This window comes from Crocuta crocuta, unplaced genomic scaffold (genome assembly GCF_008692635.1).
Source record: "Crocuta crocuta isolate KB4526 unplaced genomic scaffold, BGI_CrCroc_1.0 scaffold126, whole genome shotgun sequence".
NCBI classification, from domain to species: domain Eukaryota; kingdom Metazoa; phylum Chordata; class Mammalia; order Carnivora; family Hyaenidae; genus Crocuta; species Crocuta crocuta.
Window position 1 is genome coordinate 7,583,339 of NW_027531000.1, and position 27,895 is coordinate 7,611,233.

At 39.3% G+C, this 27,895-nt stretch overlaps 1 long non-coding RNA gene across 1 annotated transcript in view; it reads right to left on the reverse strand.

Annotated features, from left to right (window-relative positions):
* Positions 1-1,320: 1,320 nt before the first annotated feature.
* Positions 1,321-27,895, reverse strand: part of LOC144236944 (uncharacterized) — a 32,199-nt gene continuing 5,624 nt past the window's right edge. The window contains exons 2-3 of the long non-coding RNA XR_013336704.1: positions 4,210-4,535; positions 1,321-2,005 (exon numbers count right to left, since the gene is read on the reverse strand). This is a non-coding gene — a long non-coding RNA (uncharacterized LOC144236944). The remainder of the gene's footprint in view (positions 2,006-4,209; positions 4,536-27,895) is intronic.

A 27,895-nucleotide genomic window follows, 5' to 3' on the forward strand; every position in this document is an offset into this window, starting at 1 on the left:
GTCTATGACATTATGTTCTAGATATCACATTTCTTTTCGATAACACCACAAGGTGGGTACTCTCACTGATACAAAAAACAAATTAATCTCTCTATTACTTTCTAAGAAGCCAAAGAATCCCTTGTCTCATAGAAATGGGAATCCAGAATGGCTTGGATGGATGCCAGAATCACAGAGCAGGAAAGCTTCTCTGCATAATGGTGGCTGAGCCATATAAAATGTGGGCAGAGAGGAAGAGAGAAGAAACTGGAGTGGAGAGTTGAAGACTTGAGTGAGTGGGTGAGAAGAGCTGTAGGAGGACGGGGAAGCAGCTTCAGCAAGGCGGTGCTGGGCGGAGGGCAAAGAGGGGAGGAGGAAACAAGTTTAAAGAAAACACACATACAAATTCAATAGCAGTATAAACTTTTACTGTTCCATAAAAAGTATAAACTTCTAAAATGCATGGCGTCACCCTAGTTCTTGTAGAAACCAGTCGGTGACCTACTTGATGTGGAGCTTAAATGATCCACTTCCATGGACAAAGAGGCACTGGCATGTAGGTGACAGATTCTTTGGAAAGATGTGGAAGCTGACCTTTGAGCAGGTTAAACCCATTGCCCAGTGCTAAGTGCTAGTGCATGGTGGAACTGATACCCGGGCCTGAATGCTTAGCCGCTTCACTTCATTGGGTAGATGGTGGCGGTGCTGTATTCAAATGCTGTGGATAAACATCTGCTCTGGGAGAAATCAGGGAAAAATGAAAAAGAAGGCATTTGAGAGAGGAGGATGCCTGGCTTGGGACAAGACAGGGTAGGAGAGAACATTATGGTTGCCGATAGCAACTGGACAAAGATGCAGGCCTGGCAAGTACAAGGCATTAGGCAATATGAAGCAATTTAATGGGGCTGAAATCTAGAACTTCCATCAGAGGACGCTGAGAAATCAGGAGAAAGGGGTGGTTTGAGCCAAATTTTAGAGTTCTGCATGTTTTGCAGCTTGGGCTTAATTTGCAGAGCAGTAGAGAACTCTGAGTGGGGGGTGGCTCAGTCATGATCTCACGGTTCATGGGTTTGAGCCCCGCATCAGGCTCTGTGCTGACTACCAGCTCAGAGCCTAGAGCCTGTTTCATGTTCTGTGTCTCCCTCTCTCTCTGACCCTCCTCTGTTCATGCTGTCTCTCTCTCTCTCTTTCAGAGATAAATAAAACATTAAAATAAAAAGAACTCTGAGTGGGGGAAATGACTGTATGTTAAGAACATGTCAAGGAGCAATGAGTTTTCTTACTAAAAAAGCAACCAAAGAGTTTTTAAACTGAAAGAAACTTTAGAATTTATTTGTCCATTGGTTTCAAGCAAGTGGTCCGGGAGTCAGACAGAGCCCAGAGGTGTTTTGGATTTGGTTTGGACCCCATCGTGTGTCTTGCTTTTGCTTTTCTTTTAGCTTTGAGCTGGAACACACAATCTCCGATGTCTAGATTCTTCTCCTGGTGTGCCAGTGAAACTCTGAAATAGCTGGGTGGAGCTCAGAGACCAGGAGAATGCTTTGCTAAATAAAGCAAAGTTCTGACCAAAGACAAAGGGTTCTATTTCAAAGGGTGGTCTTTTTTTTTCTTTTTTTTGGTTGTTGTTGTTGTTGTTGTTATTGTTGTTTTAACAGCCGTGAATCTTGTGTAACTTTGGTCGGTAGGACTCCAACTCTAAGTAACATGCATACCAACTGAGAACCATCTTAAAAACCAGAGACTATGAGTCTTGGAAATTGGTGATGTGTCATCTACCATTTATAACTGTCCATCCTTTGTCCACAATGCACACTGAACAGTAAATGCAGAGCTTGCCAGCGCCACTTTGTAATTATGTCAATCAATGAATACTGGCAAGTTCTTATTTCCTCAAGAGACGGCTGGCTTTCCCACAAGAGTTTCCTATGTTTTCAGAGATGTAAAGAATAGAAGTGGCATGACTATGATGAAAAACACTTTCTTGGCTGTCTTCTTTCCTGAGCCTCTGCCACACCTTGTCTTCTTCCTGTTCATAAGTAAGCCACAGACTAATTGGCCAAAATGTGCATGTAACCCTTCATTTCAGAACACAAAGTACTTTGAAGGAGGGAAAAATAATCATCCACATTTTTAAAATTGAAAGCACTTTCTTAATGATTTTTCCATGGTGAGAGGTTGAAAACCCACAACTTAATTATGTGGAGCAAAGTAAAAAAGAAAGAAAGAAAGAAGAAAGAAAGAAAAAGAAAGAAAGAAAGAAAGAAAAAAAGAAAGAAAGAAAGAAAGAAAGAAAAAGTATATATATATATTGGGTTTTTCAGCCTAGGTGCTGTTGTCATTTGAGGCCAGATAATTCCATTATTGGAACTGTCCTGTGCCTTGTAAGACATGTAGCAGCATAATGTTCTTCTTACGCACTGGATGCCAGCCAGTAACACCAACAGCCCCAGTGGTGACAACCAGAAATATCTCCAGTCATTGTCAAATGTGCCCCAGGCAGCAAAATCTCCCCTGATTGAGAACCACTGTTTGATATCAATTGTAATTTTACTTTTCTGTTTGTCACCCCACACTGTCTAGGAAGCACAGTTGACAGAAATATAAAATTTGGCAATAGGTGAATTAATTAAAAGAAACATATTTTAATCTTTTAAAATGAAAAGCTTGAGAGCACTAAAATGAGCTTTCCCAAAGTTGTAAATTGATGAGAAAATGTACTTAACTTCTGTTCATCCTGAATATTCATAGGGGCTGAAAGGGGAAAGTAAAGGTAAAGAAAATATTTTGAAACTGGGAAATTCAATCTCTAAAGGAATTAATGGTTATTTTTAATGTGACTGTGATATTAATATAGCATGGAACATGTGAGTAACAGCACACTCTTTCTTCCTGCCTATAGTAATTACATAGAATGTCCAAATATTAAATCTAGAAAAGGTTTCTAAGCATGATTTAGGAACTAGTAACTAATAAGATGCAAAAAGAGAACATAAAAGTGACAAAGACTATGTATATTTTTGCTCTTACAATGATATTTTTGGAATAAGCAGAACGAAATTTATCTCTAAATTCTCTCACGGCTATTAAAAAGAAGGCATATAAATAAGTACTTTAGGTTCTTATGTGCTGTGTTTCACTGTGTTTTAATATATACTAGTTGTATTGTGGACATAACTTTTATGTAGTAGCTATCTACACATGTAGGCTGGAGTCGTGTAAAAGTCAATGATTTTGGAATCATGGCACTGTCATAATGACTTGAATCTAGACAACACTTTGTCTAACAGTTCTTGAGCCAGGTTGTGGATTTCATATACTTCAAGAGTTTTTAAAAATACATAGATGTCCAGACCCTATGGACACTTAGACTCTGATTTAATTGGTATGAGCGGAAGCTTCACTATAATTTGTAAACACTTCCTAGGCAATGCTAATGTTAGGAACCACTGGTCTAATCCATGTGTTGCAAACGTAAATCATTACGGGGATGAAGAAATTAAAGCAAATTCATTAGTGGTCCCTGGGTAAGAACAGAGGGCCTGGTGGGGACTTTGATAAACCAGAGACTGGATAATCTGCCTAAAATCATTCTGTTGCACTGTTGTAGCCATTTGGAAATGCTGCCCAGATTTTCGTTAGAAACCAGACATCTATGTATCTTAGAGAAATTTCTCCAACTTTTTAAACTCCCGTCAAGGGGCCAAATGAAATTTATCTGTGGGCTGCCTGTTTGTAATCCTACACCCAGTCCACTTTATTTACTTCACCAATGAAGAAGCTGAGAACCAGAAATTACACAACTGTCCACAATGATATAATTAGTGGTAGAGACTGATACCAGTTGCAGCGTTTGGCTTTTCCAATTATTCCAGATTGCTATGCTACAACTGTTCATGACAATGAGAACATTTTTTAAGTGCCTACAATATGCCAAGCACTGTGCTAAGTGCAACCTATATACATCATTTTTTTTAAAAGTTTATTGATTTATTTTGAGAGAGACGCAGAAAGAACAAGCAGGGGAAGGACAGAGAGAGGAACAGAGAGAATCCTAAGCAGACTCTGCACTGTCAGCACAGAGCCAGTCACAGGGCTCGATCTCACAACTGGGAGATCATGACCTGAGCCAAAATCAAGAGTTGGGTACTTAACCAACTGAGGCACCCAGGTGCCCCATCTTTCTAAAACCTCTTAGGGAATCTATGGAACAGGGGTTAATATTATTCCCACCTTACAGATGAGGGAAGTGAGGCTGAGAGACATTGACTGCAGAGGTCCAGTAGAGCCAGGCATTGAATTCAAGTTCATCTGATTGCAAAGCTTCCTCTGTTAACTCTTTGCACCCTGTTTTCCTGGAGGTTTCTTTCCACGTTGTGTGAGGAGCCTCTCAGCTGATTGCATTTGGAAGATACGCACATAAGCTTTAGTCTGTGGGGCATAAACCAAGGGCCAGCTCACTGGTGCTCTTCCTGTGCTGTGCCCATCTTTCATGTTTATTATTAAAGTTGACCTTGCCTGAGGTAGGAGGTCAGTTCTTCTCCAGGTCTGCTGGAAGCCTAGGAAAAATGACAGCCCTAATGAAATGCACTCGAAGTGAGACAGTGTCAGGCTTGCTCTAGTTATGCACAATTTACCTGTTTCAGAAGAGATGGGATAAATTGAACATTGGCCTCTCTGTCCCTCCCTGGATTGTCAGTTAGACTGTGTACAAAGACAAAGGCTTCCAGTGAAAGGTACCATAAGGACATACCTGCTTTGCGATGGGAAAAAAATGTTTAAGAAGAATGGAGAAGAAAAATGAAGATGGTTTGCCATTAAAAGCCAGTCAGAATCAATGACCATATTTGCATAACCGAGTCAGCATTTACTTCCCTCTTCTTTCTGACCTCAATCCAACATTATTCCAAAGTCTGACAGTCCCAAAGTGTACAAATATCCTTCCAATTTTGTCCACATTTTAAATGAGGACTAAAATATTCATCATCCTCAACTTATAAGTGTAAGAGTTCAAATTACAAACAGAAATGGAGAATTCATTCATTTAGTATCTTATCTCTGATCTGCAGAGCCCTGTGCTCAGTGCTAAGGAACTGACACTTTAGGGCATGATATGATCTGACCTCAAGGAACACTGGGTGAATTGGCAGTATGTATGTACTGAGTGGTAAAGCAATAGTAGTCACACTTATTGCTGCGGGTTCAGTATTGCTATCTTAGGTTTTAAGTTGTTTTTATTTCATCAGAAATACAGTTTAGATATAGGGGGAAAAAAACAAAAGTAGATCTAGAAAGCTTAGAAGTTCTCCATTATTCATCCATTCCAGATACCCACCATTATCAATCTGGCATTTCTCTTACATACATATATGAAAGTTTCCCTTTCAATGCCAGTAGGGTCATGTAATGGACAGGGTTTCATAACTTGCCTTGTTGCCCATTAGGATGGTATAGAGAACAGTGAAAAGGGTAGCGGAGGAGCAAGGTTCTTCCTTGCCTGTGGCTAATTCACGAGGAAGGAGATGAATTAGAAGCCATTTTGTTTGGGCTGGACCTCCAAGTACTCAAACCATGCATGTGCATGCAAACAGCAGGAGAGCCATAGTTGCAGGGAGTGTGGATTCTAGAGACAACACAGAGGATCGAGGAGGAACTATCATGTCATCTCCTTCTTCCTTCAGTGGAGATATGGGAGGTTCAGACTAAATTTACCATTGTATTTTAGATTATTTATTCCAGTTAGATCAATAACTGGCATCTAAATTGACAGACAGCAAGCACTCTGGTGGTCATTATTTACCTTTACTTTGATTATCTTAGACTCTTCTTGGGTAAATGGGTATGCAGCACCTTCACTCACTGCTTTCATCATTTTTTTTAATTTACTTTTTTCGAGCGGGGGGTGGTGGGGAGAGGCGGAGAGGGAGAGAGACAGAGAATCCTAGTCATGCTCCACATTCATGGAACCTGGTGTGGGGCTTGATTACATGCCTGTGAGATCATGACCTGAGCCGAAACGAAGAGTTGGACACTTAATTGACTGTGACACCCAGGAGCCCCTGCTTTTATCATTTATAGATCCATCAACCAATGGGTCCATCCATTTTTCCACATACCCCCACATTCAACAGACACTGAGTATTGACAGTAAACCAGCCACTGGTGAGATTACAGAAAACAAGAGATCATCGTTGGCTTCAAGAAGCCTGTATAGTTTAGTGGGAGCAAGTTAAGGCAGCAATTACCATAGACAGTGATTGAAGTTATTCTAACAGAAGAAACTGGATACTATGGGAAAACAAAGGAGTAAAGCTAAAACAAGCCCTCAGGAGGGGCATTATTTTAGTTTGGCTATCTATAAGATACCTTTGAAAGAGACAGCAGTGTAGTGTTTAAAAGCAAGGACTTGTAGTCAGATGTGAATTCGGATCATACATCTAAATGGCTGAATCCTCACACTGCTACTGGATCATGCCTCTAAGTTCATTTTGCAGTTTTTAACAGGACCACTTGTCTGTGTGCTCCACCTGCCTGAAGTGTATATTCCATGTACCGTTTCCCTTCAGTTTTCCATCATACTCAATTTTATTTCCACACTCCAGTCCCAGGATGCCTGCTGTGCTTCCAGACACCTCTTCCTGCCTTGTTTCTCTTGAATAAAAGCATCCCAAATGGTCTCAGTGAACTTGTAGTAATTCCTTTCTAATACTACAGTGTCTGAGATGCTTCAGTTACTAAATGGACAGATAGTTGAAAAGTAAGTGTATCTTATGTGAGTCTCTTGAGCTGAAGAGTTTTATAGATACAATTACCCTTCAAAAATGATTCCTTGAAATCCCAGCTTTACCATTCATTATTGCTTCATCAGTCATGAAATGGCATCCCCCCTACCAAAGGCAGAATCTTGATATTTTTCTTGTCTATTCCTGGATAAATTAAGTAATGTAAACTTGTACTAGTGACAAGCCTCTGAATATCTTAACAGACCATGGCAATACTTGTTTCTTATTATAATATAGATGATAAAGCTAAAGCTTAAAGGGATTAATTACTCAAGGACATAAGGCTAGTAAGAGAAAGAACTAGGATTCAAATGTAAATCTGAATTTATATCTTAGTTTGCTTTTCATGTGAGAGCTTTCAGATATGGTTTGTAGAAATAAAATATGAGCTTACTATTTAAAGAGTATGTGTTTTAACTTAAATTAATAATAATTATATCCTCACCACTGCACATTTTTTTATTTCCCATTTTAAAGGTAAGGGAAGTAACTGATGATTGGGGACACTGAGATGCCGAAGTTCTCATAGGCATCAAACACAGATCCAGAAAGGTCTGACCTTTGTATCTAGATCTGCCCAAGCTCTTAATCTGCACATTTTTGTTGCTTTTCTTATTTTCTGTTCTGCCTGCTTCTTCACTGAGCTTGGGGCTTATACTCTAATTCCTGAGTATCAGGGAGACAGCTGTTGCACCAAGAAGGTTAATAAAAGGTAAAACTCAGCTACCACTGCTTACAAGCATCTCTAAAATATAAATTAGGAGAGAATCTTTCAAAAACTTCAACGGATCAGGTTCTTTTTCTTTTAAGCTTTCCATCTGGGTACTCCTTTGATAAATGCCACTATGGGTGGGGATGTTTGTCAAGAGCCTTAGTTGGCAATAAAAGAGGTTAAGGTTCTTGAAAGGGGAATAGTGAAGCCTAGAAACAGAATTTTTATGCGTTGTATACAACAAATACCCCAGAGAGGCTGAAATATGCCAATCCACATCAACTGAAATAATGGCATCTTTACTGTTAAGACCTGTTAGATCTTCAGGATGAACTGTGAGTTAAACTAAGCTATATGCATATTAGAACCACTGCTATAAGGGAAATGCCACCATGGCAGAGTCTAGTGATGTTTCAGGATGGGGAAGGGAACGGTTGGGAAGGGTCCTTTAAAGGGTTGGGAAGGGTCCTTAAAAGGGTTGGGAAGGGCCCAGGCTAGAGGCTTTTAAGATGGGTTTTGCAAAGTGAGGAATGGTTGGGATTGAGCATATTCTATGATATATTCTCTGTCATCAGTAGACACCAAGAGGAGATCTTAAATTAAGTCTTAATGACTTAATTAAATCTTAATAAATAACCTATTTTATGTGGTAGGCAGTCCTATCTTCCATGAGAAAGTATTTCCTTCCAGGAACAAGTAGGTATTTATTTTTGCTTGTTCTCAGTATTGTTTAACATATACTTGGCAAAATATGGCTGATCTGAATTGTTTCACAGGGACAGGCAATCAGGCTGGTTCAGTTCTCAGAAAAAAATATCAGCCATGTTCAAAAGTAAGCCAAGCCTATATTAACCTGTATTCCCCACAGTCCTCCATACAGGGCCAACAGTCCTTCCTTTAATAATTACCTGAGGAGGGGCGCCTGGGTGGCTTAATTAGTTAAGTGTCTGACTCTTGATTTTGGCTCATGTCATGATCTCATGGTTGGTAAATTTGAGCCCTGAGTTGGGCTCTGCACTGATAGCGTGAAGCCTGCTTGGGAATCTCTCCTTCCCCCTCTCTCTGCCTATCCCCTGCTTGCTCGCTTTCTCAAAAATAAACATTAAAACCTTAAAAAATAATTACCTGATGATTAAGCAGGTCTTAATTTGCCTTTTCTTTTCCTAAGAGCTCTGATCAGATATGATGTTCCTCCAGATGTTCAATAGTCCTTTTCCTTCCCTTACAATGTAAGGACTTCTAAGCTAAAAGAGGTATCTAGGCTGAAAGGGATGCTCTTCCCCTTTAAAAAACATTTATTCTCAATCTTTTGTCTTTATAACAATCCATCAGGGAACCTCTTCAACATGAAAATTCTGGACCCCACCAAGATATAATTGTGGAGTAGGGCCCAAAACTCCAACTTTTATTTATTATTTTTTTTAAAAGCTTATTTATTTTTGAGAGAGAGAGAGGCAGAGAGAGGGAGAGGGAGAGAGAATTCCAAGCAGCCTCCACGCTGTCATCACAGAGACCAGCTTGGGGCTCAAACTCACAAACTGTGAGATCATGACCTGAGCCGAAATCCAGAGTGGGACACTTAACTGACTGAGCCACCCAGGTGCTCCCCCAAAACTCCAACTTTTAAATGGACATCTCCTGGGGCGCCTGGGTGGCTTAGTCGGTTAAGCGTCCAACTTTCGCTTAGGTCATGATCTCGAGGTTCGTGGGTTCGAGCCCCGCGTCGGGCTCTGTGCTGACAGCCAGCTCAGAGCCTGGAGCCTGTTTCAGTCTGTGACTCCCTCTCTCTCTGACCCTCCCCTGCTCACGCTCTCTCTGTCTCCTAGAAATAAATAAATAAAAAACAAAACAAAACAAAAAAACACAAATAAATGGACATCTCCTCCCCTGCCCCCACACACCATTACCACCATCACCAAATGATGCTTATATAGAAGTCTCAGGACCTCTCTTTTTGGCAAACAACAAATTTGAGTTTTTCCAAGTAGTATAGCATCTGGAATTGCCACGTGCAATTAATTGGTAGGTGATCTCTGTTGAATGTGGAATTTCCTGTTGGTGCACTGACATCTCTGGGCATTTTAGCATGGCCATGTGATAAGGAAGGATTTCGGTTTACCTTAGTTGTCTGATAGATTATACAAAAGATCAGTGTCCCAGAATCTACAGGATTTGTTTACAAAGGTAATTTGTTCTGTTCATTCTACTAATTATCTTACCCCTTGTCAACTCACTTCTGATGTTTCAAGTGGAAGATTATCATACTGATGGCAACTTTTAACAGGCTATTTTTTCATTTGCATATTTTGGGGGAAAACAATCTCCCTCTTTTGCCTAAATAAATTTATTTATAGACTATTTTTGAAGACCAATACTACAGAGAAGAAAGAAGCATGTAAAAAAAAAAACACTGAAAATTCTACCTTTTATTAGGGATCCTAACATTTGTGGCTAAGATTTTGAAACTTTTTTCTCTGCAAATTCAAAATTTTTATAAAACTTGGGTTATACTATAATACCTTTTTTTGCTTCTTTAAAAAAGTTACTCTGTCATGAATAGTGTTTATGTAAATAAATTTAGTTGAATATTTAGGAAGTTTTTGTTATGAGGAATATTCTTCAGGGAACACATACACATTCTTGTACACTTATTTTGGCACAACAGTTCTAATAATTACTTAACATGGAATGACTACAAGTAAAATTAGTGATCCACGCTTAACATTTAAACACATGCTATCCAATTGTCCTCAGGGAAAGCTTACAGGGAAAGTGTCTGTTTTATAGACTCTCAAGTATTGCCTGCACAGAGAAGCCTTCCATGATGACATCAGCATAATTGAATGTGTATCACCTTCACCCCAATGCTCTTGATACTATTATCATTGTTCATTGCCTTTTTTTTTTTTTTTTTTTACTATTTTACATGTCATATCTTTCTTTCTTTGTTTAAATTCTCTCTTCCCCATAGACTATATGCCCCAGAAGTGGCAGGAATTTTGTTTCTTTTGTTTGTTCACTCTTGCACGTCCAGCTCTTAGAACCGTGTCTAGAAGATACCGGGTGCTCAATAAATATATGCTGACTGAAATAATGATCTGTTTCTAACATGAGACATCTTTTTGACTCTCCTTTGTAAAAAGCCATATTCCAGTTGAACAGGAATGTAAAGTACAGTCATATGAAAGCATCTTAGCCAATTAGTGTGTTCTGCTACACCTGCTCCCCGTCTGTTCAGCCAGCTCATCTTCAAAAGTCCCAGATTTGCTTACTTCAACTACGAAAACATTACTGCTGTCAAAGTGACAACATTTTTATCCTGCCCATTTAGACCTACCTTTAGATCTGGGGTTGACAAACTTTTTCTGGGAAAAGGCAGATAATAATATTTTAAGCTTTGCCAGACATGTGATCTTTGTCTTAAGACTCAACTTGGTGGTTGTATCATGACAACAGGTAAAAAAATAAGTGTGACTGTGCCCTTACAAAACTTGATTTACAAAAATATGTCTGACCAGGTTGTGCTCACAGGTCCCTGCTTTAGAGTCAAACTCTTTTTATTTATTTATTTAATTTTTTTGAGAGAAAGAGAGACCACATGCATGAGCAGAGAAAGGGTGGAGGGAGAGGGAGAGAGGGAATCCCAAGTAGGCTCCGTGCCCAGTGCAGAGCCCAACACAGAACTCGATCTCATGACCGTGAGATCATGACCCGAGTTGAAATCAAGAGTCAAACGCCCAACAAACTGAGTCAGCCACCCAGATGCCCCTGGAGCCAAACTCAATCATTTCTCATTGAGTCAATGTTATATAGAATCTCGGAAAGCTCTGTCAAATGAAAATGTTATATGAGCCAAAATTTAAATGTAATTTAAATGTTTCCAACAACACATCAAAAAAAAAAGTAAAAAGAAACAGGGAAATTAGTTTTAATAATACATTTAAGTAGCCAAATATAGTATATTCAAAATATTATTATAACATGTAAAATTATTAATGACATAATTCACATTTTTATATGAGGTTTTGGGAATCAGGTGTGCATTCTTCACTTACAGCTCATCTAAATTGGTTCTGGACACATTTCAAGAGCTCAATAGCCATATGTGGCTGGTGCCCATTGTGCTGGACAGAACAGGTCTGGAGCAGGTTTTCTCGACCTTGGCACTACTGACACTTTCAACAGGAACATACTTGGTTGAGGTGCTGTAACAATTCATGATAGGATATTCAGCAGACATCCTTGGCCTTGACCCACCAGCTTCCAGTATTGCCTTGTCAATTGTGCCAATAGAAACTGTCTCCAGGCCTCACTAAATATCTCCTCAAGGGCAAAGCTGCCCTAGTTGAAAATCACTGCTTTAGAATCTGTATTCTAAAGCCAGGTCAATAAATTCCCTGGAACTGAACAGGATAGTTAGTACTAGTGCTCACATTTGAGGGAAGGAGGTGAAAGGGGGAAGGAGGAGATCTCTTTCTTTCTATAGCTTCCTGAAGGTGTCCCTGCCCCAAAACAGATTAAAAATCATTGATCTGATGGGAAGACATGTTGAATTCTGCAGTTAGGTGCATACCACCAGTATGAAGTCACACCACAAATCCCAGCTTTTGCCTGTGCCCTTTTAAAATGAAATCAATTCCCATGACCAACCTAAGCACTTCAGTCTTCTTTAACTGTACTGTTGTTTTGTCATTTTGATCCTCTAGTGTTGGGATACTGATTCTGAACAATTTCCAGCATTACTTAGCAAGAAGATCCATGAAGGGGCAGGTTCTGGTCAAAATATTACAGGAATGGAGAGGGATCGTATGTACCATTTTAGCAAACAGAGAATCATTGTTATTGAAACTCCAAGTCAGCAAAATGGACAGGTCATGAGATGAAGAGTTACATGTACATGCTCTAAACAGCTCTGTGAACTTAGACAGAGGGCGACTGGCCTGCGTGCTTTCTCAGACTGCATGGGAATAGGAGGAGAAGATATTAACATTATTGTATCCTTAGAACAGTAGTTCTGAGGGGCGCCTGGGTGGCTTAGTCGGTTAAGCTTCCGACTTTCGCTTAGGTCATGATCTCGCGGTTCGTGGGTTCGAGCCCCGCGTGGGGCTCTGTGCTGACTGCCGGCTCAGAGCCTGGAGCCTGTTTCAGTCTGTGACTCTCTCTCTCTCTGACCCTCCCCTGCTCACGCTGTCTCTCTCTCTCTCTGTCTCTCTCCTAGAAATAAAAATAAAAAATATTAAAAAAAAAAAGAACAGTAGTTCTGATTGATGCTTTAAACTCTGCTTGACTACTTATATCTATCTGCAAACACCTACCAGGGTGGGGGTGGGGAGGTTCTACTATGAAGGTAAAGTCTAATTAGCTTCTCCTATTTCCTCTAGATGCTATAAAATATTGGAGAGAGTTGATACAATTATTAGAATATGAACTATTCTAATAGCAGATATGGGCATCCAAACAGGATTTCTCCATCATCAGCTTCCATTCTTGGTAACGTACCAAGTCTGTGGGGCAGGAAGAGGGGGACTCCAGTATTTTTCATGCAGTGAAAATTCATATGCTTTGAATCTGAATCATCTGAGGATTTTGTGGATGGTGTTCCTAAGAGACCAACTCCCTCCCTTCATGGAAATACTTTCGTCAATTCTGACTTGTTTTCATGTCTGAACTCACTTCTGTGTTTATTTGCACAGCACTAGTCATTCACTTTTTGAGAGAAGGCTGAGCCATCATTTGGTCCACATGTCACATGCAGGGCTGAGATTTTTGATGTTATATAATTTTAGACTTTTGATGCTATCATTTTATCGTTCAGTGAATTTATACTTATTGTTGAAGACATGTATTGACAATACTTACAGAGGATGGTGTTCTTCATGCACCTTTTTTTACAGTTTATTTATTTTGAGAGAGAGAGAGAAAGGGGGGGAGCGAGTGGGGGAGGGGCAGAGAGAAATAGGGAGAGAAAGAGAATCCCAAGTAGGCTCCACCCTGTCAGCATGGAGCGCAACACGGGGCTTGAACTCATGAACCATGAGATCATGACCTGAGCTGAAATCAAGAGTCGGATGCTTAGCCAACTGAGCCACCCAGGTGCCTCTCTTCATGCATCTTTAAATTTATGAGTATTTACTAGATCACACTTTCATAGTTCACTTGGAGACAAATTATTTTAAATATTACCTGTAATTATCTTACAAGTAATACAATCATATGGCATTTATGTTAAAATGATTTCTAGGAAGATATAATCCAATTTTTGAAACATTAATGTATGCCACAATTCTGTTAAATCTGCCTAGACATTTCCTTATGTTTTAATATACCAAGATACTCAAGAGTAGAGTTGCTTCAGGCCACTCTTGATGTCTGAGAGGCTTTTGCACTTGCTCAAACCCAGCAGGAAGTGAAGACACCAACACCTGCTGAAAGGAAGACTCTGGAGAAGGGTGGAGGAAGCCAACAGGAAGTCAGAAAGGAAACAGAGAGGACCCAGAGACATCCTGAGGAAGGTGAGGCAAGACTTTAAAAGAAGAAAGGAAATAAATGACCTAGAGCTTGGCTAGAAACCCAAAGCTAGACATTTGTCCAGTGAAAGGGTGGCTATCAGCTTCCTCTTGAAACAGCCACCACTGCAGGCAAGGTTGTTGATGCCTCTAGCAAGAAGCAAAGGTTTGTATCCTCATGTGAGGACCTGTTCACTCCCGGAAGGGTGACTCCTTCAAGCAAAAGGGGGTGTCCTAAAGGAATGTGAAAAAGGGGGGGCATTCAGCCTGAAGATTCTAAAATGCCTTCCCAATATCTTCCTGCTAAGTCCATTGAAATTGAAATTGAGCACCTGTGGCTCTCCGTCTTTTGCAAGCATGTGAGGACATCATATTAAAGGTAAACAAGCAAATTCCTTCACTAGCATCTCAGGGCTGTGTGACATAAAGTCCGTTCCAAAGCCTTTTTGGCTTGATTCATAACTGTTAGACTTTCTTAAAGGTTTGGGCTCATTTGTTCAAAAACTGGAGACTTGCAGTAGAAGACACTTTGAATTTTACTTAACTAAAAACATCCTCAAGTTCTGCCACTGGAGGGCACTAGTCGACAATATTATTCTCCCACCTTTTTCCTGGTCTCATTTTTTTCTTCCCTAACTTGACCAAGAACTCTAAATAAATTCCTGTTTCACAGATTAAATTGGAACTGCTTTATCCTTCTATAATTCAGAATTTCAAAGACCAATTTTTTAGAATAATTGGAAATCACGACATTTCCTACTGATTTCTGGAATCAATATTTTTAGCCCAGTTCACATTAACCTAGCACGGTTGCTCTCAGAAGACATGGCAGGGAAATATTCACTCAAAACCAGTCGGCAGTTCTTGTTTATCCAATGACTTGATCTGCAGGATCTAACCACTGAAAATGCCCAGCTTATTAGCATTTAAAGAAAGACAAAATCCAATACAGATATTTAAGTTCACTTTAAAAATGTTATTTTCAGGGTGACTGAGTGGGTCAGTCAGTTAAGCATCTGATTTTGGTTCAGGTCATGACCTCATGGTTCCTGAGTTCGAGCCCCACATCAGGCTCTGTGCTGACAGCTCCGAGCCTGGAGCCTGTTTCAGGTTCTTTGTCTCCCTCTCTCTCTGCCCCTTTCCTGCTCACGCTTTGTCTCTCTCTCTTTCTCTCAAAAATAAATAAACATTAAAAATGTTATTTTCAAGTTGTTGCAGAAATACTTTGAGAGATCTTGAGCCATATATATCTGAATAGACATTTCTCCCTCGGTTTTGGCACCATTAGGCAAGTCACTCATGTACAGTAATTTTCTTAAAGGAACAATCAATTATCAATAAATACTCTTTCTCTACAGTAGACACCATGGATTTCTCTTACCACCAGATACTACTGAAGCTAATGTGTCTGAACCAAGGAAAAATTACTATTGTGGGGAAAGCTGTCTTTCAGAACCCTGCTTTGAACCGGAAGAATCTGTTCTCCTGACACTGCTGAAGAGAAGGTAGGCTGAACTACCCACTTTGGAAGGCAAGTTACACAAATTTGTTTTTTTCCTTATTTTATTCTGCACCTCACTCCATTTTCTCAGACGTCTTTCTCTTGGTTCTGCTTATTATTTCTGCTTTCCAGTCTTCTTAACTATTGCTAGTTTTCTCTATTCACCCCACTCAAAACTGCTATAAGACTTAGAAAGACTAAAATTGCACAGTGGGATCATTTTATTCTCATGAGTTTGCCAACACTCGGGTATTAACTGGCAAAGGTGTCTCAAGATGGGGATTTTGGTATTATAGGCAGAGGCTGTGTGTAAAGCTTTTGTTGATAACATTGGCTCTTATATAACTCAATTTCCTCCTATGTGAGAAATTTCTCTGGGTTTACACTCAAGAACTTTGTCTTCAAAGGAAAAAAAAAATTCTATCATCTCTCAGGTACCTCACAGGGATGTTTTGACATTAAATTATGTTAAATAATCAATGCCAGGAGAGTGCCAGGCGCAGAGAAGCTCAATCAACATGAGTATCTTCTCTACCTTCCTACTTCTGTTTCCTCTTAGAGCCTAGAGCCAGATTTTATATCAATCAAAGGAACTGTGTTGACCAATTTCATAACTTATTTGCTTTCCTCTTATTTTCTCAAGCTTGCTATTTTACTATATATATCTTCTCAAATGTACCTAAAAGAGGTGAGCCTAAATTTTAAAAAACCATCTGAACAACTTTGGGTCAGAAATAAGTATGTGAAGGACTGTAGGTAGTTCCTCCTGGGAAGTGATAATGCTGAATAACCTCCATCAGATATGTTTAATCTGAGACTGGGTTACCTCTTATTAGTGTTCTAGGGATTTCTGTTGGTAAGTTAGGGTAGAGACAGTAGGCTGTGTTTGAAAACATATAAGCTCATATAGCACAAAACAAAGTTCAAATACTTGCCGTGGCATTTATGAGTTAGGTAAACATGAGCAGGAGAGAACTAAGAATTTTCTCTCAGCTATAAAATGGGGATTAATAATCCTTAGCCAGTGGTATTGGTATAAAGATCAAATAAGATTACGAAAATAAATGTGTTCAATATCATATTGTCGCTGTTGTTACTCACCTAGATGGTTTCCTAAGGACCTTCTGATTCTGAAGATTTTATAAATTAGATTGCACAAGGTCACAGGTTTCCACTTGTGATACCTTACACAACTGTGTAAGGCTCTGCTTCATCCAACCACTCATCTCCCAGTGCACACACTCTATGCTCTCTTACACTAGTACTTCAGTTCACGCCATTCCTATGCATTGGAATCTACTCCACCATTCACCCACATCTTGCCTATCTTGCAAGGTCCAAATTATATCATGCTTCTATGAAGTATCCTTGGAACAGAGCAAGAGGGCGTGATCTCTCCCTCCTCCAAATACTTATTGTTCTTAACTATTTCCTTCTCACTGGGTACAGCTTCCCTTGTTGCCTAGAAGCCAGGTTGGTTATTTCACTGCTTGTTGTTTGTGACTCCCAGTGAAGTACGTATCACAAGATTGAACTCCTTAAGGGTAGATAGTCTCTGTGCATCAAGTGCCTAATTCCATGCTTAGCAGAGATTAGCCACTCAACAAGTACTGCGGGAATGAGTTAGGAGACCACTTATTTGATATTATTAGTATATTTTTGTACATTTTTATGCTCTGATAGGAGACTTAAAAGTTCTTTGAAGTCAAGGATCTACACAGAGCATTGATGCTAAAAAGCAAGACTGGGGAGAGATTAAAAAGCAGAAATTACGTGCTTGCACATGGAAGAATACACCAACATCCCTGAAGTAGACTTTTAAGAGAATTGATTCTGAATCCGATCAAGTCTTTAGATCCAAACACAATTTATAGAGAATGCAAAGAATAGAGGAACACGTTAATTACACCACGAGGTTGCAATCAGCAAAATCCAGATTGTGAGCCATTCTGTCATAGAAAGCAGAAAACTACAGCCTGTTCCTTGCCTGCTTTTGTACACCCTCAAGCTTAGGATCGCTTTACATTTTTAAAGCTAGAAAAAAAAAAAGGAGACAAAGAAGAAAATGTGACACAGATGCCTCCTGTAGAGGACTGTTGACCCAGGTTTTTCTCCAAAAATAAATTGCAAAAATAAAACTGAGAGAGATTAACTGAGACCGAAGTCATATATGAACTGTTTATAATGAATTAGTATATAGTCTGATTTAAACAGCCTATAAAATAGCAAAGGAACATTCACAGCAATTACAACGCAATTGATATTTAATTTTAATATTTTAAGATGTGACAATGGTCATGTTTTTTAAAAACAGTTCTTAGCTTTTGGTATACATCCTGAAATATTTATGGATAATGCTATGTGGAATTTGCCATATAGTACTAAGTGGAGGAGGAAGTTGATGGGGTCGCACATATAACAAGATTGTCCATGAAGTGTCCACAAAGTCCATATAATTGTTGTAACTGGATGACTGATTCATGAGGGTTATTATACTCTTTTACTTTTAAATATATTTGAAGATTTATACAGTATAAAAGTTAAATAGTAAAGAAATAAACCAACAAAGTTTGGAGTTCCATCTGGGGCCGATTGTAGTCATACGATATCTCTCAAAGTACTTAGCTTTTTTATTTTTCCAACTTCAGTTTCCTTATCTCTAAAATGGAAATTAAAATGATGTCTACTTCATAGTTATGGTGATGACTATGTGAGCTACTGCGTACAGAGAGCTTAATTAATGCCCTGTGCATAATGAAGCGTTCAATTATTGCTTCATAATGTTGCTGTTACTGCTATTGTTATTTTCTCATTATGTGCTGATATTTGTGGGCATTTGTTGATGAGATGGCAGAGGACAGCATGACAGTAGATGAATGTACTGGTATAGGGATAGATGGGCACAGAGAAGAGCAGCAGCAAAAGAAAATGGCGCAATAACCTATATGTTGCAATGGCTGCTCTGGATGGAGCTGTACTAGACCTTAGACTTGGTATGACGTGGAACAGGCTGTCTGGCCAGGCCCTGAGCTTTTCACTCCAGAATACCATCTTACAATCTGAAGGTCAGGGAGTGAGCAATCCAATCTGACACTTATGCCAAACCTTAAAGCCATTTCTAAAGCTCTGCTTGACAATAATTTTCTGTCACTGATGAGAGGTGCTTTGCCAGAATAAACACTGCCTAATACAGGCTTAAGAGGAAAACAACTTTAAAAATATTGATTTATTAAGTCTTCATTGAATATCACCAGGTCATGAAGGCAATATACCACAGTGATTTATGGCAACCCTATCCATAGTGCTGATCTTTGAAGAGATAAAGCGCTGGCCCCAGAATGAAAATCCACACATTACCACTTTCACTGAAAAAGTTTTGCTATTGGGGAAAAAAAAGGCAAAGTAAACAGTATGCTTAGTGACAGAATTAATTTGCATTCTGGCACAAGTTTCTTATGTTTGCAGTCTGATAACCAGAGCATGCTTCACATTTCTGAGTCAACTAGTTTAGGGTAGTAGTACTTAATGGGGGAAAATTTTGCAAATCTCTCCCCACCCCTGGTCCCTGGAGTCATTTGGCAATATATGGAGACATTTGTGGTTGTCAGACCTGAATGGGAAGGGTGCTGCTGACTTTTAGTGGTAGAAACCAAGAGTTCTACTAAATATCCTACAGTGTACAGAACAGCCCCCACAACAAAGAATCATCTGGACCAAAACTGACGAGAGTGCCAAGGCTGAGAAACTCTTTTGAGAACATGGCTTTAGAATCAGACAGAGGTGGGACTCTACATCCTGCTTTGCCACTTATTGCACCTGAGACCTTGAGCACAATGTTTCATCCCTATAAGCACCAGTTTCTTTTATAAAACATTGAGCTGGCAGTGCTGTTTTGCAAGGCAAGTGGGCAAATGCAGATAGACTCTTTGAGATAGACCCAGAGAAAAGCAAATGCTCATGGAAAGCAGATATTATTATACCTTTTAGATACAGCTGTTATCCTGGTGACCCATAAACTGCCCAAGGATTCATTAGCTTAAAAGCCAAGGTATCACTTTTTTGGTTTTGTTTCTTCCTTTTTCCCTCTCTCCCTCCTCCCTACTCCTCCTTTCCTTCTTCCCTTTCTTTTTGGGATAAAAAATGCAATAGGTTCTTTGCAAACTTTGAGGTTGAGTGCCTAAAATGTAAATGTGTTTTATTTCTTGTTGAAAATGAAATGCAAAACAAAATAAAACAAAACCCTGAGTGTGATTCCATAAAAGATAAACTGTACTGTTGGAAAGAGCCACTCCATAGACAGAGCTGGGAAATTCGTTTGAAATTCCTCTTTTGTCCCTTAGGATGAAGTATGATGCATGCCCGGGAGCTTAATGGTTTACAAGTTGGGACTCCCACTGTGTCTTTTTTTGCTGGTGATTTTATGATTCTCCTACACACAACATGATGGATTCTTGCGTATACAGAGCTTTGAATCTGTACTTTTTTTTTTTTTTCAGCTTGAATGAAACCCTTCAAGGCAGAGCTGTGAAGATGTGGTTCTTAAATAAAATATTTTTCTACTGTGCTAATAATTCACAGTTTCTTCACATTTCTCTTCTATACTCAGGGTCAGTGGGATACATCCATTTTTCTTAATTCTATCTGCCCTGTTTTTCTCTGGCTTCCAACAGCTTTTTATGAAAGCACAGCATGGGTTATCCAGGTGCTGGTATTTGGGGAGGGTGCAGAATTATGAAGGGGAAGGGGATACTTTCTTATTATTTTCCCATTACTCCATTAACAATGGCCTTATAATAATTTGAAAACTCCTTGTAAGTGACCTGATATGAAATATTGCATTATAAATCCACATAGGAGACACAACTCAAACAATAGAAGCAATAACACACTTGCATCCTGCTTCTAAGTTATAATGAAATGTATTTACTGAGAGCCAATATACTTTTTCCCCACTAAAGAAGCCATTTGCTTGCTGGATTTCTAAATCTCTATAGAGTTGACATTCTTCATTTTAAAAAACTGGATATTTGGATTTCTGGGTCAGGTGGAAAGATTGCAGTGTCATAAGTGAAAATAGTACAAATTTCAAATGTGAGTATGTGATTTAATTCATGTACATATGCCATCAGGGTCTACTGCTACCAGTTGTGTGGTCAAGTCAGCAATAACTTGAGCCTATTTAAACCTTCGGCTTTCCATAAGGCCTTTGAACAATGTGATGTGACCCACCTAATATTATGCTTTAAAGTACAAAAATTGTATTTGAGTGAGTAACTAAATAATCCAAAATTGGCATATTAAAAAAAATTACTTCAGAGACTCAAGTCATATAAGACTCTCCAAACATGATCTAATGCCTATTTTTCTTAACATATACATTGTTTCTTAAAGATTTGACATTAAAACCATAGGAAGTTGGAAGAATTGGGCTCTCTTCCTTCTGAATTCTCATTTACTTGTGGCTGAATGATTTCATTTAGTTTTTATGGCCTATGCTTCTGAGCGTCATTTGTAGGGAATATCCTTGTCCATTTCTTCCTGTGTTTCTTCCTGGTCTTGTCAAGCAGGAAATACTTCTTTCTCTTCCTGTTCCTTTCTTATTCTGTTGGTGAGTCTGAATGAAAGTCACTGCTGATGTCTTGCCTGGGTTTTGATTCATTTTTTTTAAGTTTATTTATTTATTGAGAGGCAGAGACAGAGAAAGGGAGAGCGGGGGAGAGACAAAGAGAGAGAGAGAGAGAGAGAGAGAATCCCAAGCAGGATCCACAGTGTTAGTGCAGAGCCCAACGCGGGGCTCAAACCCAGGAGCCATGTGATCATGACTTGAGCCAAAACCAAGAGTTGACACTTAACTGACTGAGTCACCCAGGAGCCCATTATTCATTCTGTCTCAAGACTGTTCCAAGTATTGTGTGCTCTGCTCTCCACTCAGGCCACTGTGTTGGAGCCTCACCAGGTAAGGGCTCACCCCCACTGCCAGCTGCCATGTCTGTGACTGGTTGGGCACACTCTATTCCAGAGCCATATTGGAGGAACATCCATTGTAGCCTTCGATCCAAATTACCCTTTCCAGAAAGTCCAGCCAAATCACTCATAAAAATAATCATAGGAACTCTATTTCTGGGTCAGTGTCCCAATTAAGTTAGTATTTGGAAGAGAGTAGTGAGAAGTGGTTAGGTTTCCTAAAATCAGGATATCTTCTTAAAGACCTTAGTACAGATCTTTACTTCTTGTGTGCCATAGATCACCTAGTCTTGTAATATGCTTAAAAATCAATACTTTTCATTCATTATGATTTATTATTATTATTATCTATAAGGACTTACTAAGGGCCAGGCACTCTGTTAAATTACCTAGGATAATATATTTGAGTCATGGATCAAGTCATCCAAAAACTACAATCTCCTAAGGGATTTAAAATACATATGTTGATAAAAAGAATGCAAAATTTTTTAAAAAGTAAATTAAGACAGGCATGGGGACATCAAAATATGGGCTCTAACTTCTATCTGGGAAGGGCAAGAAGTCATTTAGAGAGTTTAGAGTATTTATGTTGCACTCTGAATGATGAGTAAAATTTGGAGATGCAGATAAAGGAATAATGATTTGAAAGAAAAAAGGTGTAGAGTGCCTGGGAGGCTCAGTTGGTTAAGCATCTGACTCCTGATTTTGTCTCAGGTCATTATCCCACAGTTTGTGAGTTCAAGCCCCATGTCAGGCTCTGCACTGACATGTGAAACATACTTGGGATTCTTTCTCTTCCACTCTCTTTGCCCCTTTCCTGCTCATTCTCTCTCTCTCCCTCTGTCTCTCTCTCAATAAATAAGAAAACTTAAAAAAAAGGCTTTATTGGTAGTTGGAACAGTGAGCATGCATGTGTGAAGGAGGAAAACATGGTTTATTTGGGGAATATTCATCAAGTGTAACTTGAGGAGATGTGGTAGGAAAGGTCAACAAAGCGTGGTGCAGCAGGTGTAAACTGATAAGCAGCTCTATTCTAGGATGCAGACTACACGGTAGAATAGTTCTGGAAGCTAGAGGACAGAAATGAGATTCCTTCAGTGTTTGGTCTTTTGGTAAGTCCCGGTTATGGTATTAGTGCCCTTTGTCACTAAAGAAAATCTCCAGGGATTTAACAAAATTGTTCATTAAAAAAAAAAGTTTACAGTACCTCATTAAAACACAAGAACAAGAACAACAACAACAAAGAACTCCAGCATGGGAAGGAAGTTTAGAGAGTTTTCTGGGCACACAGAATTTCTCCTTGACTCTGGTTATCAATCCCTAACAGGCAGAATAGAATAGGATGGATTATGCTGCAGTAAAACCAACTCCCAAATCTCAGTGGCTTAGGGAAACAAAAGTTTACTTCTTATTCACACCACATGTCCACTGAAGGTGAACAAAGAGCTTCTGCCTAGCATGAGAATTTCAGAGAAGTGAGTATTGACAACTAAGTTTTTCTATGTAGAAATAAGAAGTTATCTTGGCTTACATTTCATTGGCCAAAGCAAACTTCTTGGATGTGCTTAACTTGAAAAGGGGAGAAAAATGCAATCCTTTCTTGTGCTAAAACAATGGAGAATGGTTCCAATGTCTGCTACAGTCTCTTCGTGTGGCTACCACAAGAGTACATCCTCATTTTAGTACTATTATCCATAATCCTCTAAAGTATTCCCAATGATTATTTCACTCACTGGGTGTTTAACCTGTGCCAGCTACTGTGCTGGCTATTTCACATGAACTTTCTCTTTGAATTCCTACAAAACTTCTGCGATGTTGGGTTTAGTTATTTTACTGGCCGTGCAATTCCTGGCATTTGTGTTCTTCCTCCCAGGATGCATAAGGCCGCCTCTGAATGATCACTAGATGCAGTTTTTCAGGAGATTCTGAAAGATTACTGGATGAGCCAGGGAAGGCAGACACTGGACCTCCACCTGCTGTTGCTGCCCACCATGGCCACCATCTGTAGACTCATAAATCTCCTCATGTTTACTGAACACTCTCTACATGTCAGACATGGTGCTCTAAACCTGTGAGGCAGGTACAACTATTTTGCCCATTTTACAAATGAGAAATTGAGGTTCAGAGAGACTGTATTATGGCCCAAGATCACACAGGTAGCAAGTAACAGAAATGGGGATTCAACTTGAATACAGCTTACACCAGAACTGGTATTTAACAACCATGCTATTCTACTAAAGGGGCTAGATAGGAAGGAAAAGTAGATGAGAATTTGGGTTATAAACTGAGGTTTAGGATGAATGGAAATAAATGTGGAAAACTCTAGAGAAATGAATGCCAATCTAGAATATTAGAATTGAGACTGGGAAAAAAGATTTAAAATGTTTTATAGGGGGCGCCTGAGTGTCTCAGTCGGTTGAGCGTACAACTTCGGCTCAGGTCACGATCTTGCGGTTTGTGGGTTCAAGCCCCATGTAGGGCTCTGTGCTGACAGCTAGCTCAGAGACTGGAGCCTGCTTCTGATTCTGTGTGTGTGTCTATCTCTGGCCCTCCCCTGCTCACACTGCCTGTTTCTCTCTCTCTCAAAAAAAAAAAAATTAAAAAAAATAAAAATAAATAAAATGTTTTATAGGTATGAAATTCAAAACACTAGGAAATTAATAGAGTGTAAGAGAAAGAGAGGAAATGAAAATGATTATTGGTGTGATGCCTAGAGGGAAAAAATGAAAGGAAGATATGGCTTATGGGTATAGGTGGAGAAATGCATTCAGTGTTGGATTTACTGAACTTTCTACACAAGTGGGAGTTTTTTTTGTAAAAAATAGCTGTTTAGTGTGTAAAAGCACAGATCTATGATAGGTATTATAGATATGTAATAAATAAATCCATTTCCATATATGTTTAAGAATGAATGGATCTAAAAGATTAAGACTTGAGCTTCATTCATTTATTCATTAAAGCATGTATTTAGGACCTTCCAAAGCATGTGATAGGTAAAGCAAAGAGGGTAGAATAATTCAGAAAAATAAATATGATCATGAAGAGAATTAGAGAAGGTAAAAGATCATATTTGAAAGCATGCTTATGTAAAAGGATACGGAAGGGAGAAAGAAATTTGAAAAGGAGTGGTTGTCAAGGAAAAAAGAGACTAAAACAACACAAAGTCCCAAAATTTTGTGTATGAGAAGGATTTTAGGAAGAAAATTATGAGTGCCCAACAGGGACAAATACCATTGAGATGTCAGAAATGTATTTACAGATGTGTTGGGAAGGAAGGAGAGAGGGGTGGATGTAGAGAAAGCACATATGTTTATTCTTTTAAGAAGTGTGGCAAGAGAAAGAAACCAGGAAAGTGGTTCCTCAGAGGTAATAGGAAAACAGGAGGATTTTTAAAGGTAAGTTTAAAATAAAGGGGGGGCTAGTGAAGAGAGAGAGAATCTAGAAGTAAGGAGTAGGATTGGGGGAGGTTGGTATTTGGTTGATGTGAGATGGTGTGTCAGGTGGGAAAAATGTGTTGAAGGCCAAGGACAGTGCCTTTGTGTTACTTTTTCCAGCAACCTTTTCAAATGAAGAGAACCAGCTTCAAATATTGGAACGGACTCAGAATTAGAGATGAAAATCATGACCATTATTAGGGGAACAGGTGGTGAGGGACTCAGAGAGTGTATTTGTTTCCTAAGTGGGAAACATGCCTTAACAAATGTGGTTAAACGATATAAATTTATTCTCTCTTAGTGCTGGGTACTGAAGTATGAAATCAAGGTGTTAGCAGGGCCATGCTCACTCTAAAGACCCAAGACAAGGATCCTTCCTTGCCTCTGTCTTCCAGAGATTGCCAGCCATCCTTAATATTCCTTTGTTTGTTGCAGCATAACTCAAATATCTGCCTCTGTGTTTACCTGGCCTTCCCTGTATGCCTGTTTGCATCTCTGTATTTCTCTCTTATAACGACATCAGCCATTGGATTTATGGTCCATCCTAATTCAATATGGCCTCATTTTAACTTGATTACATCTGCAAAGACCCTATTTCCAAGTAAGGTCATGATCTGAGACTTCATGTGGACATGATTTTAGAGGGACATTAATCAACCCAGTACAGGTAGTAAGAGCATCCTTGAAATGACAATTGTAGAATACAGCCTGAGGAGTCAAGAAGTGACAAAAGTGATGATGAATAATAATATCCCAGTGGGGTTAAAGCACCAATGAGGAGTCTAAGGTTAGAAGCAGAGGTATGCAGGTTTTACTCACTGAAGGAAATTTCAGGATTGGATACTCTGGAAGCTAGGCATTTAGGCAAAGGTACAGAATAGAAGGACTTAGGTTCTTCATGGATTTCTTATAGTTTCCTTATCCTGCTCAGTAGAAAGATAACAGGCAAAGACCAAAGCTTCATGAAGAAGAACCAAAGCAGGTCAGAATGTTCACTTTTGTGCTAACCACCACACTCAAATAGCACATATTCATTTATTCGTTCATTTAACAAACATCTCTGGAGTGCTTACCATTCAACGTTAATTATTCCAAGTTCTGGACTTATAGTAGTGAAACAAACAAGCAAATGAAGAAACCCAAATACCTTTGTCCCTGCCCTTCTAAAGATTGCATTCTGTAGGGGAAAAGATAATAAGCAAATGTATAAATATATAAATAGAGAATATGTGTCATGTTCTCTCATAGAGAAAACATACATCAGCCCTGAGGCTGAGCAACCTCCTTAATCTTGTATATATGAATAAGCTCTTGTCTTTGTAGAACAGTAGATTTTGAGAAATCTTTGTGTCATTCTTTTCTGTGTCCAGAGAGAGTTAAAATATGGCTGGTATCACAATGAATATACTGTTCAAGAAATCCTTCAGAAATATGCATACACAGAGAGGTACAGGAGTAAGGAAAGCAAGACAAAAATGTTAGTAATTTTCTTATGGAATCGTATCCTTTAATATTTTGCCTCTTAGGTCCACTTTCTTTGCATGGAATCAAAGCATTAAAATAACAACAGGTGTATTTGAATACAATGAATGATTGTTTTTCTTTTTGGACAAATGACATTGGCCAATTGACCCTTCCTGTGTTTGTTAGGAAACTTTCCTTCTATGGATACTGGGGGACAACAGCTACTGGCTCCCACCCCAGATACTGGGCATCCCCTTGCAGGGAGGGCACAGGCATGTGACATAGGCAGACGGAACCATGCATGGTTTGATGGTTGTTTCAGGATCAAATTCTGAGAGCAGATGTTGCAATGATACAAACACTCTGTTACAGTTAGTGGTGGTACCAGCTCTCCCTCTGATCCATCTCCAGTGTGCATCTGAGTGTTGCCCTGGTGGCTTGATCCCAAGTCTAGTTCCTTCATGCTCCCAATAATTTTCTAATTTACTGTGTGTTAACCTTTTAGAAAAAATTATTTTCCTGCTTTGATCCATTCACTATCAGCTTCAGTTGCCTAGGGGCTAAGAAAACTGACAAATTAAGTTTCTAGGAACATTTTTCAGCTTTTTTATGTTTAGTGTTTCATTTGTTCGGATACTTATTGAGCACTTAGTATATGCTAGGTACTTTGATGAAAATTGGGGATGTCATGGTAAGTAAGGCATATCTTGTCCCAGCTCTTGGAACATTCAGTTTGGGATAGAAGGCAGACAAGAAAGTGAACAGTTTCAGTAAGATGAACACCATGACACGATAGGGCAAGAGAACACAAAAGGTGGGCTGCTGGTTCTCATCCTAACCCATAATTGGTGGTCAAGAAGGAGGGTAGCCCATAGGAGCACATGTACCCCAATGTTCATAGCAGCACTCTCCACAATAGCTAAAACATGGAAAGAGCCTAAGTGTCCATCAACAGATGAATGGATCAAGAAGATGTGGTTTATCTATACCATGGAATACTACATGGCAATGAGAAACAATGAAATCTGGCCATGTGTAGCAACATGGATGGACCTTGAGGGTGTTATGCTGAGCGAAATAAGTCAGGCAGAGAAGGACAAATATCATATGTTTGCACGTATAGGAGGATTAGGAGGAACTTGACGGAGGAACAAGGGGGAGAAGAAGGGGGGAAATGGTGGGGGAAAGGGAGAGAGGCAAACCATGAGAGACTCTTGAATGCTGACAAAAACTGAGGACTGATGGATGTGGGGGGGAGGGGGGGATGGGCATAGAGGAGGACACTTATGGGGATGAGCACTGAGTGTTATGTGGAAACTAATTTGACAATAAACTATTTGTAAAAAAAAAAAAAAAAAAGAAGAAGGAGGGTAGCCCAATTAGGCCTGGGTTTGGAGAAAGCAGGGTCCATACTTTCCAAAGAGGCAAAGAAATTTTGAGAACTAGGTGGTGGGGAGAGTGTCTCAACCTAGCAAAGAAATGAAGTACTGTGAGTCATACTGGAAATTCAAGCAAACAAGTACCTTATATGGAGTCTGGACCCACAGACATCAGAA